The following is a 17,146-nucleotide window of genomic DNA, read 5'->3' as shown; positions in this document are numbered from 1 at the left end:
TCAGTCAGAAGAAGGGTCCCAACCCGAAACATCACTAATCCATGTTTCCCAGGTATCACTAATCCATTCCTGACCCGTTGAGTTACTCCAGCACCTTGTAAATTTTATTTTAGCCCCTATTCCTCTCTCTGTTAAAAATACAATCTTTCTGAATCTTTATAAAAGGATACTGTCATTTTGAAGTCCTGCATGACTGCTGTAAGCTTGCTGAATTGTATGCCACGTAACATTCGACATCCAAATTTCTCACTATTAATGCATCGTATACATCCCTCCAAAAATCCATATTTAATAGTTTCTCACACTTTTTGAAAAAACATTTTCCTATTTTTCATGCCTCATTGGTCCCCATATTTCATTCACAAGGAACCCACTTCCCTGTGTCTGCTGACACGTCTACTGTCTCTGCGACAAAAACGGAAAGTACTCTGCAGGTCAGGCCACATCTGTGGAAAAAGGTGAAACATTGACTGTTTATCAAAAATATCCATCACCTTTGTTAACCATACCATTAACTTCCTCAGTATATTTCCTTTACTATTATTAGTTTCATTACGCTCCTCCCCATTATTGCATCTTTAATTCCCATTGCAAAGATAAATACAAAAATATATTTAGAAACAAGGAATTATAGATACTGGTTTAATTTTAAAAAAATGCAAAGTGCAGGAGTAATTCAGCGGGCCAGGCAGCATTTCTGGAGAACGTGGATAAGTGACGTTTCGGATTGGGACCAGTCTGAAGAAAGGTCCTGATCTGAAACATCACCTATCCATATTCATGAGAGATGCAGCCTGACCCGCTGAGTTACTCCTGCACTTTGCCTTTGTTACAAAATATATATGTTTAATAACTCTCCATTTTCAGTTAGCCAATGTAATTCCATTTATATTGGCTTCAAAGTGGACTTTCATTAGTTTACTATGAAAGCTAACTTTCATCAGACTTTTTTGTATTCTTTTATATTTGCTAGTTTACTTTCTTACTATAGCTTCTCCTTTATCAATGTCTTCCTTTATTTTCTAAAATTCTCATAAATTTCAAGCTTAATCTGTCAACATTAAGTAACACATTCTGACCAAAATCTATCTTCCATGTCTTTAGTTTGCTGTCCATGGATCATATTTCTTGTGGATATTTTAGTGCTCATCCCAGCAACCTTTGATGCCTTCTTTACAACATAGAACAGCACCGCACAAGGACAGGCCCTTCGGCCAACAATATCTGTGCCAACCATGATGCCATGGCTATCATTTATCTATCTGCACATAACCCATATCCCTCCATTCCCTGCATACCATAGCCTATCCAGAAGTCTTTTAAATTGCACTAACGTATCTGTTTCAGCCACCGCCCGATGTAGCACGTTCCAGGCACTCGCCATCCTCTATGCGTAAAACAAAAACTTGCTCCCCATATCTCCTTTAAACTTTGCCCCTCTCACCTTAAAACTATGCCTCCTAATATTTGATTTTTTTCATCCTGGGAAAAAGTTTCCGACTGTCTACCTTATCTGTGCCTCTTCTAATTTTATATACTTCTTTCAGATCTCCCCCAATCCCTGGCGTTCCAGAGAAAGCAATCCAAGTTTGTCCAACCTCTACCTGTAGCTAAAACCCTCTAATCCTGGTATCATTCTGGTAAAGTGTTCATTGGGCTTTATCAGAATGCTATGCCTTTCTTATCTGAGTATCTGTCCTTTCCTATTGCTTATATCATCAATGCATTTTAACTTAATTTCCTAATCAATGTTCACTAAACTCATTCACTGCTCATGTGATTGGCTTTATTTAAGCCTTTGGTTTTTTACTTTATTATTGTCACGTGTGCCAAGGTAGAGTGAAAGGCTTTTGTTTGCATGCTATCCAGTCAAAGAAAAAACTATACATGAATATAATCAAGCCGTCCACACTGCACAGATAAAGGATAAATGGTACAACATTTATTGAAAGATATCACATTGAAGTCCGATTAAAGATAGTTCAAAGAGAGCATTCTTGAACCATGTGGAATCTTTGTTTTATTCTGCTTCGCTAGAGAATCTTTTGTTCAGAGATTGCTCGTTATTCTTGTGTACAAGTTCCATGATGCATTGTTCGAGGCAAATGGCCTCAATGTATTCTGCGAACCTGCCTTCCAAACTACCCCCCAATTAATATGTCCGTCGTAAATAAAGATTAAAATGTCCAATGATTATTGCATTTCCTTTGTTATAGGCATTTCTTATTTCTAGGTTCCAGTCAATCTGCATGTTGAGTCAGGAGCATTTATTCCTGGTTCAATTTGTGACCAATATAAATAGAGGGTGATGTCAAGTATATTTTAACACAACATCACCTGCGCATGAGAACTGTTCTTTTATTGTTTGCGTCATGGGTTCTAAATATGGCAACGACATTTTATAATGAGGCAGCAATCATCTACCTTTGTACAACTCTTTGCTGAGTGTATCCTTACAGTATATTTTATCTACTTCTCTGGTATGTCGGCTTGGATGTGGAATGTGAAATGATTGCTGTGGCAATTAGGTGTACAATTATTGAGTTTCATGATGTGGCATTCTTATTGGACTGGCATGATTGAGTGTTCCTGGAAATGATGTGACACTAAAATTAATTGCTTTTGAGAAAGGGCACTTGGATTTGTTGGAAGATTGAAGAGATTCGGTGTGCCGTCGAGTGCTCTATTGAACGTCTACAGGGTGTACGGTCGAGAACATATTGCCTAGTTTGGTAACGAATGTCCAGGAATGAAGGAGGCTTCAGAACGTCGCAGATGTTGCCCGGTTATCCCCACTATCAAAGTAACTTCCCAAACATGAGAGGGGTCCATAGGAAGAGCTGCCTGAAATGGCCATCTGATATCATCAAAGACCAAGGCTTCCCTGGCCACACTCTCACCTTGTTACCAGCATTGGGAATGAGGTTCAGGAGCCTGAGAACATGGCCTCCAAGTTCAAGAACAGCTCCTTCCCATCAATCATCTGGCTCTTGAGCACTGTACAGCTCTAACCACAACTCGATCTCATCAACGATTGACTGTGGACTTTGTTTTGGTTGCACTGCATGCTTCAGTTTTGCACCATTGTGGTCTGATTACCCACTATTAGTGATTATCAATTAATTGTATTATTGATTGCTGTATATTTATTTATTATGTTTTATGTTGACCTTCTAAAGCTACAGCAGTTAGAGATTTCAATGTTCCTTGCCAGTATGTAGACAATTAAACACTCTTGACTTTATTCTGATTGAAATGGAAGCTTCTGATATCTGCTTCAAACGATAGGTCCAATAAACCTGATTCCTCCAGTTATTCCCAATAGAAATGTGCATTTGCATTAGGCAATTTCTCAATGGTACTTTATTGCCACGTATATCTAAGTACGGTAAAATTCTTTCGTGCACACAAGTTCAGTGACAATCCTATACATTATGCACAATCATACTACAGGGCCACCACCAATTTTCCAGCAACTGGTGGTCCGGCTACCCCTTTAACCCGGAAGTCCCCCCCAAACATGTGGTGCCTAGGCAGGGTGAGGCAAACGATCTCAACCTCATTAGGACTCCTGCGGCCCATCCGCCGACTTGGCCACTCCGACGCGCCGTCCCTCACCGCACACTGCCACTGCTCAGCCTCCGTGCCCAGGGGCGCCTCCTGTAGCGACCCAGAGCCCCTCCGAAGGCAGGGGAGCTGAGCCCTCTGCCTGCACACCGGTATTCTGTTCCTCCATCTGTCACCGCCATCTTGAAAGATGGTTGAGACCAATGGTTTTCAACCTTTTGTAATAGATGGACACACTGTCACTTGACATGTTGTATGGGCCACACCAAGTAGCTTCCTGATCATCCACTTAAATGTGTATCTGATGTATTTACTGCAGCAGTGTGCCCATTGCAGCATGGGTTGCAAATTAGTCAGAGGACTACATTGCAGGGGAATTGGACTTCAGTGTTTCTCCAAACTCTGCAACTTTCCACCAGGTGAGTTTCTGCCTCAATGATGACTGTCTACAAGATGGTCAGGTTTACAAGAATGGCTCCAGGAATGAGTGGGTTAGCATACGATGACAGCACTGGGCCTGTACTCGCTGGAGTTCAGAAGGTTGAGGGGGGACCTAATTGAAACTTACAGAATAATGAAAGGCATAGAACAAGTGGATGTGGAAAAGATCTTTCCACTGGGGGAGAGTCAAGAATTAAAGGGCGCTCTTTTAGAAAGGAGGTGAGGAGGAACTTCTTTAGTCAGAGGGTAGTTAATCTGTGGAACACATTACCACAGGGCTGTGGAGGCCTGGTCAGTGGATATTTTTAAGGCAGAGATAGACAAATTCTTGATTAGAATGGATGTCAAGGGTTGTGGGGAGAAGGCAGGAAAACTAATTGGTTCGACCAATAATGTGCAGATGAGTAACTTGGGATTCAAGGAGCCACCAAGAGTAACCAAGCGATAGACCTGGATAAAGTGAATGTGGAGAGTAGGACCAGAGGCCATAGCCTCAGAATAAAAAGATGTACCTTTAGAAAGGAGATGAATTGGGATTTCTTTAGTTATAGGGTGGTGAATCCCTGGAATTCATTGCCACAGACGGCAGTGGAGGCCAAGTCAATGGATATTTTTAAGGCGGAGATTGACAGATTCTTGATTAGTTAGGGTGTCAAGGGTTATGGGGAGAAGGCAGGAGAATGGGATTAGGAGGCAGATATCAGCCATGATTGAATAGTGGAGTAGACTCGATGGGCCGAATGGCCTAATTCTATTCCTATAACTTGTGAACGTCTCCATTATGCATGGGGGGGGGGGGGGGGGGGGGGGGAATGAGATGGCAGCACGGAGTACTTTCATCTCAACATACTCTTTGTAGCACTGACATGGCAAGTGGCTGAGCTGCTGTTGCACACCGATGTATTCGGATTTCCCCTTTGATGGAGGAAGGCAGACTAAAGAAGGCGGACACAGTGACACAACTGGTAGAGCTTCACAGCGCCAGAGACCCTTGTTCAATTCTGACCTCAGGTGCTGTCTGTGGACGTTGAAAAGTTCTCCCTGTGACCATGTGGGGTATCCTCTGGATGTTCTGGTTTTCTCCCACACTCCAAGGATGTGTTGGTTTGTTTGGCCTCTGTAAATTGCCCCTAATGTGTAGGGAGTGGAACTAGTGTGAACAGATGGCACAGTGGCGCATCTGTTGAGTTGCTGCCTTACAGTGCCAAGGCCCCTGGTTTGATCCTGACTACGGATACTGTCTGTATTGAATTTGTACATGCTCGCTGTGACCGCGTGGGTTTTATCCAGGTGCTCCGGTTTCCTCCCACACTCCAAAGACATACAGGTTTATAGGTCAATTGGCTTTGATATAATTGTAAATTGTCCTTAGTGTACAGGGTGATCGCTTGTCAGTGTGGACTCAGTGGGCCAAAGGGCCTGTTTCCGCACTATATCTCTAAAGTCTAGTGATCGGTCGATGTGGACTCGGAGGGCCAAAGGGTCTGTTTCCATGCTGCATCTCTAAACTAAACTAAAATAAAAACAATGAATTGGAGATTGAAGGCAAGCGCCGGTTTATTGAGTGAAAGGAATAAAATCATCCAAGTCCATACATAGCATCTTCCTGGATTATATATTATTGAATATTATTGTGCTCTATCCTGTGATGAAATAATAATTTTCTTTACCAACTGGGTGTAGCCATTAGATAATACCACACTGTAGTTACCTCTGAAATCTATATGTGTCCCTGTATTGCCCTTGTGTTACTTGTAAAAGCAACTAACTGCGTGTGCAAGAGGCATTGCTAATATAATTAAAGTAATTCATGCCAAAACTAAAATTAATTCTGCTTAAATTATAGGGCTACATTATCAGTGCAAATGGACAGCAAAATAGAGCGGTTTACATAACTAAATATATTTAACGTTGGCTCTGGGAATTAAAAGATACATTACCCAACACTAATGTTCCTTCACTTGATAATGTCAGAGATTGCAGTTATATGCATGTTTCATGTTAAAATATACTATGCATTTGCCAATCAAACACATTATTGCCTTCTGAATTCAATAATTGCAATTAATTGATATTGCCAGCAATATTGCTGATTTACAGCAGTGGCTTTTGATTTATCTAATTTTGAATCATATTTCACATTTATATCTCTTGGCACTATCATTTATTCCCTAACAATACCTATTTCCCACTTTAATCATTGCTTTGACATTTAAGCACTTCTTTTCCTTTTCCTGCCTCTTACCCCTTTATAAATGAATTAAGAGTTAGCTCTGTTATTTAATTAAATCGTGACTGATCTGTATCGAGACTTATCTTTGCATTCCCACCTGCCCCTGGTAACATTTCATGCCATTGTTAATCAAGTATATAAACATAACACAAAAAGTAAGGAAATTTGTGTTTGGTAGATTATTTCTTTGTTGTAACAATGCTTCTTGGCAATAAATCTTATACCGTTGGAAAGCCTGTTTATTTCCCTTTTAAATGGTGCCACATTTGTAAGGAACATGCATTTGTGGGATGAGCAGCAGAGCTGAGTATATGGGTTGCGCCCATGAAAAATGTGCCAAATCCTCTCTGCCAATGCCAAACAGCTTATTCTGCTGTTGCTATTGACTCTTGTTTTGAGCTTCTGGTACCCCCAGGTGCTGACAATCAGGTCACTGATTGGCACCTGATTGGCAGCATCTGTGAGCATGGGCCCTGCTACAGTGGTCAGTAGGTGTCTGCTCCAAGAATTGGCATGCCACGTTTGACTGATCTGGATAGGACCCGTGCAATAGGGCAACTTCAAGCTGGTGTTCCGCAAAACCAAGTTGCGGCATTATTTGGAGTGAGCCCTAGTACCATCTCCAAAGTGAAGGCCAAGTTCCATATAACGGGGGATGACAGAGACAGGCCGCGAAGTGGGCGTCCCAAGAAGACGACACCCGAAGAAGACCGTTTCCTCACCCTGTCAGCACTTAGGAACCGTAGGCTGTCTTCTACAGATTTGCAGTCAAGGTTTGCAGGACGATATGGCCGACGGCTCTCTGCCCAGACAATTCGGAACAGACTGCACGCAGCCGATCTCCGGTCTCATAGGGCTGCCAGGAGGCCTGCCATGACTGCCCTTCACCGTCAGGCCCGTTTGCGCTGGTGTCGGCAACACGTGCACTGGAACCTGAACATGTGGAGGAACATTATGTTCAGCGATGAGTCCAGATTCTGCCTACGGCAGTTGGATCATAGGGTCAAAGTGTGGAGAAGACGCGGAGAACGCTATGCTGATTGCTGCACCGATAGAGTAACATCTTTTGGTGGAGGCAGCGTGATGGTGTGGGGTGGCATCTCCCTCACTGGAAAGATGAGGCTTGTCATCATTGGAGGCAATCTCAATGCAGAGAGATATCGAGATGAGATTCTGCAACCAGTGGCAATCCCATATCTCCACAGTCTGGGACCGAACTCTATCCTCCAAGATGACAATGCTCGCCCCCACAGAGCAGGGTTTCTCAGAGACTACCTCCAGAATTTGGGAGTGGAGAGGATGGAATGGCCTGCCAGCAGTCCTGACCTCAACCCCATTGAACACTTGTGGGATCAGCTTGGGCGTGCTGTTCGTGCCAGAGTGACCAACACAACCACGTTGGCTGACTTGCGACAAATGCTGGTTGAAGAATGGAATGCCATCCCACAACAGTGTGTGACCAGGCTGGTGACCAGCATGAGGAGGAGGTGCCAGGCTGTTGTGGCTGTGTATGGTTCTTCCACACGCTACTGAGGCTCCTGTTTATTAAATGAATAAATTGTTAAATTGCCAATATGTCTTGTTTCTTCGGACTTCAATCATCCAATCCACCAAACAACACCGAACAAGAGTCAATGGCAGAATAAGCTGTTTGGCATTGGCAGAGAAGATTTGGCACATTTTTCATGGGCGCAACCCATATACTCAGCTCTGCTGCTCATCCCACAAATGCATGTTCCTTACAAATGTGCCACCATTTAAAAGGGAAATAAACAGGCTTTCCAACGGTATAAGATTTATTGCCAAGAAGCATTGTTACAACAAAGAAATAATCTACCAAACACAAATTTCCTTACTTTTTGTGCTATGTTTAGGTATATGACAACATCTGATTCCATATACCCACCACCCTCTGTGAAAGAGATGCCTCTCAGGTTTTTATTACACCTTTCCCCTCTCACCTTAATTCACTGATTTCACTACCTTGGAAAAAAAGACTGTGCATTCACACTATCAATTTACCTCGTGATTTTATGCACCTCGATAAGGTCATCCTTCAGCCTTAGGCATTCCAATAAATAAAGCTCGAGCTTGCCCAACCTCTCCCTGCAACTTAGGCTCTCAAGTCCTGCAACATCCGGTGCGCACTTTCCAACTTAATTGTGTCAATCCTATAGCTGGGTGACCAAAGCTGAACACAATACTCCAAATGCAGCCTCAACAACATTGTACAGCTGTAACGTTCCAACATCTGTACCAATAACCTGACTGTTGAAGGCCAGCAAGCCAAAAGCTGCCTTAACCACCCTTTCTGCTGTGCTACCATGCAGCCCCTACTGGTTAAATGGTTCATGGAACTATGTACTTGTACGCTTGGATCCCTCTGCTCTGCAACCCCATGGCCTAAATGTTCATTGTAAAGGTGTTGTCCTGGTTTGACTTTCCAAATTGCAACACCTTGCAGTCATCTGAATTAAACTCCATTTGCCATTCCTTTGCCCACTTGCCCAGCTGATCTAAGTTTCTGCTGGAATTCTTGCTTCCATCGTCAATGTCTATTTAGGTTTTGTTTTAACCTTTTGTCTTAAAAGATTTGGTTGCATCGGCGGCACGGTAGCGCAGCGGTAGAGTTGCTGCTTTACAGCAAATGCAGCGCCGGAGACTCAGGTTCGATCCTGACTACGGGTGCTGTACTGTAAGGAGTTTGTACGTTCTCCCCGTGACCTGCGTGGGTTTTCTCCGAGATCTTCGGTTTCCTCCCACACTCCAAAGACGTACAGGTATGTAGGTTAATTGACTGGGTAAATGTAAAAATTGTCCCTAGTGTGTGTAGGATAATGTTAATAGTGTTAGTGTGCGGGGATCGCTGGGCGGCGCGGACTTGGTGGGCTGAAAAGGCCTGTTTCCGCGCTGTATCTGAAATATGAAAAAATATTTGGCAATCAATAAATAAGTACCCTGATCCTGAACCGCTCCAGTGCCATTTTACATTTCAACGGTTTCAAAGTCTTTTATTATCACATATACCAATTAAGGTACAGTGATATGCGAATTACCACACAGCCATACCAAAACAGCAACAAGACACACAACTATATAAAAGTTAACATAACTATCCACCACAGCAGATTCCCCATATTCCTCACTGTGATGGAAGGCAATCAAGTCTAATCTTCTTCCCTCATTTTTCTCCTGTGGTCAGGGCAGTCGAACCATCCATCCAGCAGATCGAAGCTGCCGCAGTCAGCGGTCAAAAACTCCGCGTTGGGGCGATCGAAGGTCCGGCGTTGGGGTGATCCAAGCTCCCGCGTCGGGGCGGTCGAAGCTCCTGCAGCCTGGAGTTCCCGATGTCGGTCTCTGACCAGTGACCGCAGGTTCCACAATTTTAAAGTCCACAGGCACCCACGGTTGCAGCTCAGAGGTCAATCCCTGGCAAAGGGATCGCGGGCTGTGCAATGTTAGATTCCCGTGGAGGAGCTCTCGAAATCGATCTCCAGCAAAGGTCGCCAACTCCTCAATGTTAGGCCGCAGTGTGGACGGAGATATGATACGGAATAAAATCGCATCTCCGTCTCGGTTAGAGATTAAATAAAGTTCCCTCAAACCCCGTCACATAAAACAAGCTAAAGAACACTAAAAACATACATTTAACACATATTAAAAAAACAACAAAGAGCCAGACTGTTGGCGAGGCAGCCATTGCTGACGCTTCATTTAACCAGTAGGGTAAGATAGCACTGCAGAAAGACTTCCTCCAGATTTTTTCCATGAGTAAGCAGTGCATTCCTGGGTTCATAACTTTTGGTTTGTCACATCCCAATCTTGGCCAATTGGTGCTCATTGTCCAAGCATCTTAGTCTTACTTGCATCTATACTTCATATTTGTTTTTGTTTTGGTTTGGAAAGGTTCCCTTTAAAATAAATGCCACCGTGCTTGTGAAATCGTTAATCAAAGCACCAGGATCTAATTGAGTCAGGAACCTGACTATTAATTTCATATTATTTTTCATATTTCAGATACAGCGCGGAAACAGGCCTTTTCGGCCCACCAAGTCCGCGCCGCCCAGCGATCCCCGCACATTAACACTATCCTACACACACTAGGGACAATTTTTACATTTACCCAGTCAATTAACCTACATACCTGTACGTCTTTGGAGTGTGGGAGGAAACCGAAGATCTCGGAGAAAACCCACGCAGGTCACGGGGAGAACGTACAAACTCCGTACAGTACAGCACCCGTGGTCAGGATCGAACCTGAGTCTCCGGCGCTGCATTCGCTGTAAGGCAGCAACTCTACCGCTGCGCCACCGTGCCGCTAAGTGTGAAGATTTAAAATTTATGAAGTAACCTTAAAATCCACTCGTACCTCCTGTTTGGATCAGCAGCATAGTTTCAGACATTTAAGGTTGAGAGTCTTGAGTGGTTTAACTAACAATCACAGTTAGAAACAAAGAACTGCAGAAGCTGGTTTACAAAAGAAGACACAAAGTGCTGGAGTAACTCAGCGGGTCTGGCAGCATCTCTGGAGAACATGGATAGGTGCCTTCTTCAGATTGATTCGGAAATGATTCACAATCAGTCTGAAGAAGGGACCTGACCCAAAACCTCACTGTCCGTGTTCTCCTGAACCGCTGCCTGACCCGCTGAGTTACTCCAGCTTTTTGTGTCTTTAATCGCAGTTAGAATATTCTTAAGCTTTTCATTAGGAAACTCAATTTACTCACAAGGAAGGATTTTATTTTGTCAGCAGATAAGGCCCTGGCATGAAGAAAATGAATGTGACCAAGATCTCGAGGGGTTCTCTTTGTGAAGTCCCAGCATTGAATAAAACTAAAAAAAGGCATAGCATTTCTTCATTCGCTGCAAGGCCACAAGAAAACATTATAAATCCACTTTATCCTCTCACCTCCAAGGTCTACCCTACATACACTAGGGACAATTTACTTTTATATCAAGCCAATTAACCTACAAACCTGTACGTCTTTTTGAGTGTGGGAGGAAACCGAAGATCTTGGGGAAAACCCACATGGTCACGGGGAGAATGTACAAACCCCAGACAGACAGCACCCGATCGAACTCGGGTGTCCGGCGCTGCAAGCGCTACAAGGCAGCAACTCTGGCGTCGTGCCGCCCTTTAGAATGGGTAGAAGATGAGAGGTTGACTAGAATAGTCTAATCTAAGTGACAAGTGTACGAGTGAGGGATTTAGCAACAAATGAACTGTGTATTGACACAAACTGCTGGAGTAACTCAGGGGGTCTGACAACATCACGAGAAAATAGATAGGTAACCTTTCGGGTTGGGACCCTTCTTCAGGCTGATTGTAGCAGGGAGAGTGGGAATAAATAAACTAGAACCGAGAAAGTAAACAGGGCCGGAGGCAAGGAGGTTCCTTGATAGGCCAATTTTTGGATAGAGAGGATACGTATTGCGAACTGTGGAACTGGTTAATGGGTTTTTAATGGAGGGAGGAGAGGAGGTGGAGGTGTTTGTTGAAGTCACCTAAAACTGGTGAATTCAGTGTTCATAACATTGGGTTGTAAGCTACCCATGCAAAATTGTGGAATTCATTTTATGAAGTTGGAAGAAGGTGGTCTTACTAATGAAGCAGTGATTGGTTGGAACTCTTCTTGGGCACAATTGCAGCACTTGGGTGTGATGGACCGGGTTACGGTGCTTGTGGCTTGAACCAAGGGCAGTCTTCCCAGTGTATGGTGAGGGAATGTTTCTCTTCATTCAGTATCATATGTCACTTTGGCAACTTAGATATTGTGAAAGGATGGGGGAGGTGGATGTGATGGTTGACATCCATGCATGTGTATGTGGCATGTACTCATGTTTAATATCAAGAGATTTGTAAAGAAAAATAGGACAAGGGTAGATACTAGGGGAATCTGCAGAGATAATGATAAGGTAATGGTAAGTAGAAGAGAATGGCGGAACAGGGCGGCATGGTGGCGTAGCACCAGAGCTACGGCCTTACAGCACCAGATATGTGGGCTCGATCTTGACCATGGCTGCTGTATGTACGGCGTTTGTACGTTCTCCCTTTGACCTGCATGGCGTTTCTCCGAGATCTTCATATTCCTCCCACACTCCAAAGACTTGCAGGTTTGCAGGTTAATTGGCTGGGTATAAATGTAAATTGCCCCTTGTGTGTGCAGGATAATGGCATTATGCGGTGATCACTGGTGGGGTCAAAAGGCCTGTTTCCGCGCTGTATCTCTAAACTAAACTACAATACAGAAACAAGCCCTTCAGCCCACAATGTCTATGCCGAACATGATGCCATGACCAACTCTTATCTGCCTGTACCCAATCCATATCCCTCTATTCCCTGCATATCTATGCATTAATCCAAAAGTCCCTGTAATGCTACTTTCTCAACTGTCCACTATCACCATTCCAGGCAGTCACCACCCTCTGTGTTGAAAACCTTAGCCCCGCATTTAACGTAGCCCCTCTGCCCTCTCACATTTGAAATTTCCATCCTGGGCAAAAGGTTCTGTTTAATAATAATAATAATAATAATGCGTTACACTTATATAGCGCTTTTCAAACACTCAAAGATGCTTTACAGGGATTTCTAGAACATAGAGAAGTGAATAAATAGATAAATAAGTAAACAAACAGAAAAAGGAGACAGAAGGTGAGGTGACCTTCAGTGGTTGAAGGCAGTGCTGAACAGGTGAGACTTCAGTGATGTTTTGCATGTGGTGAGTGAGGAGGAGTCTCTGACCCTAACTAAACTTCATAATTTTACAAACTTATATCAGGTCTCCCCTCAGCCTATGGCACTTCAAAGAAAACTACAAATCTGTCCAACCTCTCCCTGTTACTAATACCCCCTCAACCAGACATCATTCTGGTAAACCATTTCTGTACTCTTTCCAAAGCCTCCACATCCTTCTTGTATTGGGTGTGACAAGAACTGCACACATTGCTCCAAACGTGTTCTAACCAAAGTCCTATAAAGCTGCATCATAACTCATACTCAATGCCCTGACCAATGAAATATGTTTCCTCTCTCCTTAAACTTAAGATCCCTCTACATTAATGCTGTTAAGGGTTTTGTCATTAATTGGATATTTCCTCCTTGCATTCAACCTCCTATAATGCAACACCTCATACTTGCTCCGATTAAACTCCATCTGCAATTTATCTACCTATTTCTGTAGCTGATCTATGTCTGACTCTTATCTGCCTGCACATAATTCATATGCCTCCATTCCCTGGATATTCATGTGCCTATCCAAAAATCTCTTAAATGCCACTAATGGTATTTTATCAAGGAACTATTTTGGGTCACTCCTGTTCAATGGTTATGTTGATGTACAATAATTGTAGCCAGGATTGTGTGCTCCCACTCAGCTGAACTACATGGGAGAAGCATTGGAACGGGATTTTGTATCTAACTGACAAAGGTTTTAGTCAGGTTAAGCAGGGATAGCTATGCTTGGTCACAATGAGATGAATACTTACAATGAAACCCACCAGTTCAGCACTACAGGGTGAGAAGGGCATCAAACGATGTATTTCTGAAATCTGGCAACATGTTCACACACACTCTGGAAAGGAAAGGGAGTTGAAGATGAAGGGTAGGGCAGTCAGATATGTGTCAGTGTAGAAGTATTAACCAAATAAGCTAATGGGAATCAGGAGGGAAATGTGGGTGATCAGTAGTTTAGTGAGAATAGGGTCACGGGAACAGGAGATGGCCATCATGGACAATGACCATGGATGTGGGATGAGGGGGGGGGGAGATGGCTATCATGGACAATGACCATGGACTGGGCATGAGGGGGAGAGATGGCTATCATGGACAATGACCATGGATGTGGCATGAGGGGGGGAGATAGCTATCATAGACAATGACCATGGATGTGGCATGAGTGGATGTGGATGTGGATGTGGATGCGACCTTTACCGTGTCGTATCTCCGTTCGCGCTACGGCCTAACATCGTGGAGTCGGCGGCCTCCAGCTGGGATCGACCTTGAAGACTCCGGTCGCAGGGCCTGGACTTACCATCTCGGAGGCTTCGGCCGTGGGCCCTGCAGACCGCAACATCGGGAGCTCGCAGGTCCCTGGCTGGCGACCGGCTTTTGGGAGCTCCAGCCGTAGCAGCTTCAACCGCCCCGAAGCGCGAGGTACGATCGACCCGCTCGCAGGCCCTTCATCGCCCTGCGTGGCTCGGCCGCAGCACTTTCCATCGCCCGGTGAGGGCTCAGGACCTTCATCGGCCTGCTTGGCTCGGCCCTGGGACTTTCCATCGCCCAGTGGGGGCTCAGGACTTTCATCGGCCTGCTTGGCTCGGCCCTGGGACTTTCCATCGCCCGGTGGGGGCTCAGGACTTTCATCGGCCTGCTTGGCTCGGCCCTGGGACTTTCCATCGCCCGGTGGGGGCTTCAAAAAGTTGGGAGCCTCGATCACCTCGTGGCACCACAGGAGAAGAAATCAGGAGGAGATAAGACTTTGCCTTCCATCACAGTGAGGGTATGCCTAGAGCAATCACTGTGATGGCTGTTTGTATAAAAATTGTGTAAAAATTGTGTAAAAATTGTATCTGTGTGTCCTGTGCTTTTTGCTGTCTACTGCCGGACCCTGACGTGAGAGGACGCTGGCGTTGTTTATTCGCCGCTTCTCCGTTAGGATAGTTTGTCTGTTTGTTTTTATGTTTGATTGTTTATGTAAAGCGCTTTGAGCACCTGATAAGGCGCTATATAAAATAAATGCTTATTATTATTATTATTATTATTATTATTATGAGGGGGGGAGATGGCTATCATGAACAATGACCATGGCTATGGGATGAGGGGAGAGAAAACAGAAAGATCCAAATTTGAGGCTGGGTTTGGGTTGGTAGCTTTCAGAGTTTGCTCAAATATTCTATCAGTGGGGAGGCCATTAGCAGTAGAGCCAGCAGAATGGTGGGGTAATTTTAGTAAAGATCTGGGCTCTTGGCATGATGATGAAGGAGCTGAGGTGGGTTTAATAATGGCTGTTCAGCTGGGAAAGATAGCCTGGTATTATTGTTGCCACCACCTTCTCCCACTGTGTGAAAATGGAAATGATGCAATTTAACAGCACCAATTCTGATCTCCATTTATAGTGTTTGCTCTGGGAAATGCAGAATAAGCAGCAAGTCTTGTGTTTCTAGGGAAATTGTACCAAACGTGGGAATGTGATGGCCTGGGTTAAATATATCTAGTAATCTCTTTCATACCTACCTTGTTTGCCTTAGGGAGTTGGAGCGGAATTTTACTTTGTTTTTTTCTGAGATTGTCCACCATTGTTTCATGGGTTTGTTTTTTGTTTCTCCAACCTACTTTATCAGTTGTGGTGGGGCAATGTGACACACAATGTTTCATCAACAAATAACGAGGCAAAATATTAATGAGAATCGTGGGCTTTTATTGCTTTTTTACATCTGTTCACAAAGGTGGCAGAAATGTCCATGTAAAATTTAGATGGAACAAGAAGCCATTGAAACGCTATTCTTCAGTAAAATTTGGATGTGCCATTATATGTCCAGTAAGCAAAATTACATATTTAATAAAACTTTGGATTATTTAATACACAACAAACAAAATCACTTCCCTTGTTACTCATCCAACAAAGGTTTACAAAATACCTAATTCTTAATTTTAGCTTCAAACATTGAATTGCCAACATTTCATGGTTGATACAGGTCCCCTAATGAAGTGAAGAGTTTGATGGCTCACTTGAGATGTTAATCTAGATGCACTTGGGTATATTTCCATGTTTATATTTACAATCAGAAATTATAATTTCATTTATTAGCTTAGTTTATTATCTGTGTACCGAGGTACAGTAAAAAGCTTTTTTGTTGCGTGTTATTCAGTCAGAGAATAGACCATACATGATTACAATTAAGCCGCTACAGTGCACAGATACAGGGTAAAGGGAATAATGCAAGATTAAGCCTGGTTAAAGATAGTCCGAGGGTCTCCAATGAGGTATATGGTGAGTCAGGACTGCTCTCTACTTGGTAATAGGATAGTTCAGTTGCCTGAAAACAGCTGGGAAGTAATTGTCCCTGAACCTAGAGGTGTGCATTTTCACACTTACATGCCTCTTGGCTGATGGGAGAGGGGAGAAGTGGGGGTGAGACTTGTCCTTGATTATGCAGGTGGCCTTACTGATGCAGCGTGGTGTAATTTGAGCCAGTGGAAGGGAGGTTGGTCTGAGTGATGGTCTGAGCTACGTCCACAACTCTCCGCAATTTATTGCGGTCTTTGATGGAGCTGTTCCCAAACCATGCTCTGATGTATCTTGATAAAATGCTTTCCATGGTACATCTTAGTTTTAGTTTTAGTTTTAAAGACACAGTGTTGAACCAGGCCCTTCGGCCCTCCATGTCCACGCCGCTCATCACTCACCCGTACACTCATTCTATCCCACACACTAGGGCCAATTTACAGAAGCCAATTAACCTACAAACCTGCATGTCTTTGAGATGTGGATGGAAACTGGAGCACACGAAGAAAACCCACGCAGTCACAAGGGGAACGTGTAAACTCGGCACAGATAGCATTTGAGGCCAGGATCAAACCAGGGTCTCTGGCGCTGTGAGACAGCATCTCTACCATTGCGCCACCATTCCACCCGTAGACGTTGGTGAGAGTTGTGAAAATCAGACTGATTTTTGGGTCATTTGCACTAATGAGTATTTAGCAAAGCCATGGAATTTAGAGCAATGTATATATAAATCTAAATCTTATGTTATGCTTCACCAGCTTCCACAAGGAAGTATTCTATTTCCATGGAGAGGAAACAAATGAAGAGAGATGGGGAAATTATCAGGTAACTGACAATGAAATGAATACAGAAATAATGCAGATATTTTGGTACAACAGCACCAACCGCCACAGGAGATCCC

The sequence above is a fragment of the Rhinoraja longicauda genome, chromosome 10 (assembly GCF_053455715.1).
Source record: "Rhinoraja longicauda isolate Sanriku21f chromosome 10, sRhiLon1.1, whole genome shotgun sequence".
NCBI classification, from domain to species: Eukaryota; Metazoa; Chordata; class Chondrichthyes; order Rajiformes; family Arhynchobatidae; genus Rhinoraja; species Rhinoraja longicauda.
The sequence above is the reverse complement of the archived record's forward strand: the minus strand, read 5'-3'. Positions refer to the sequence as shown.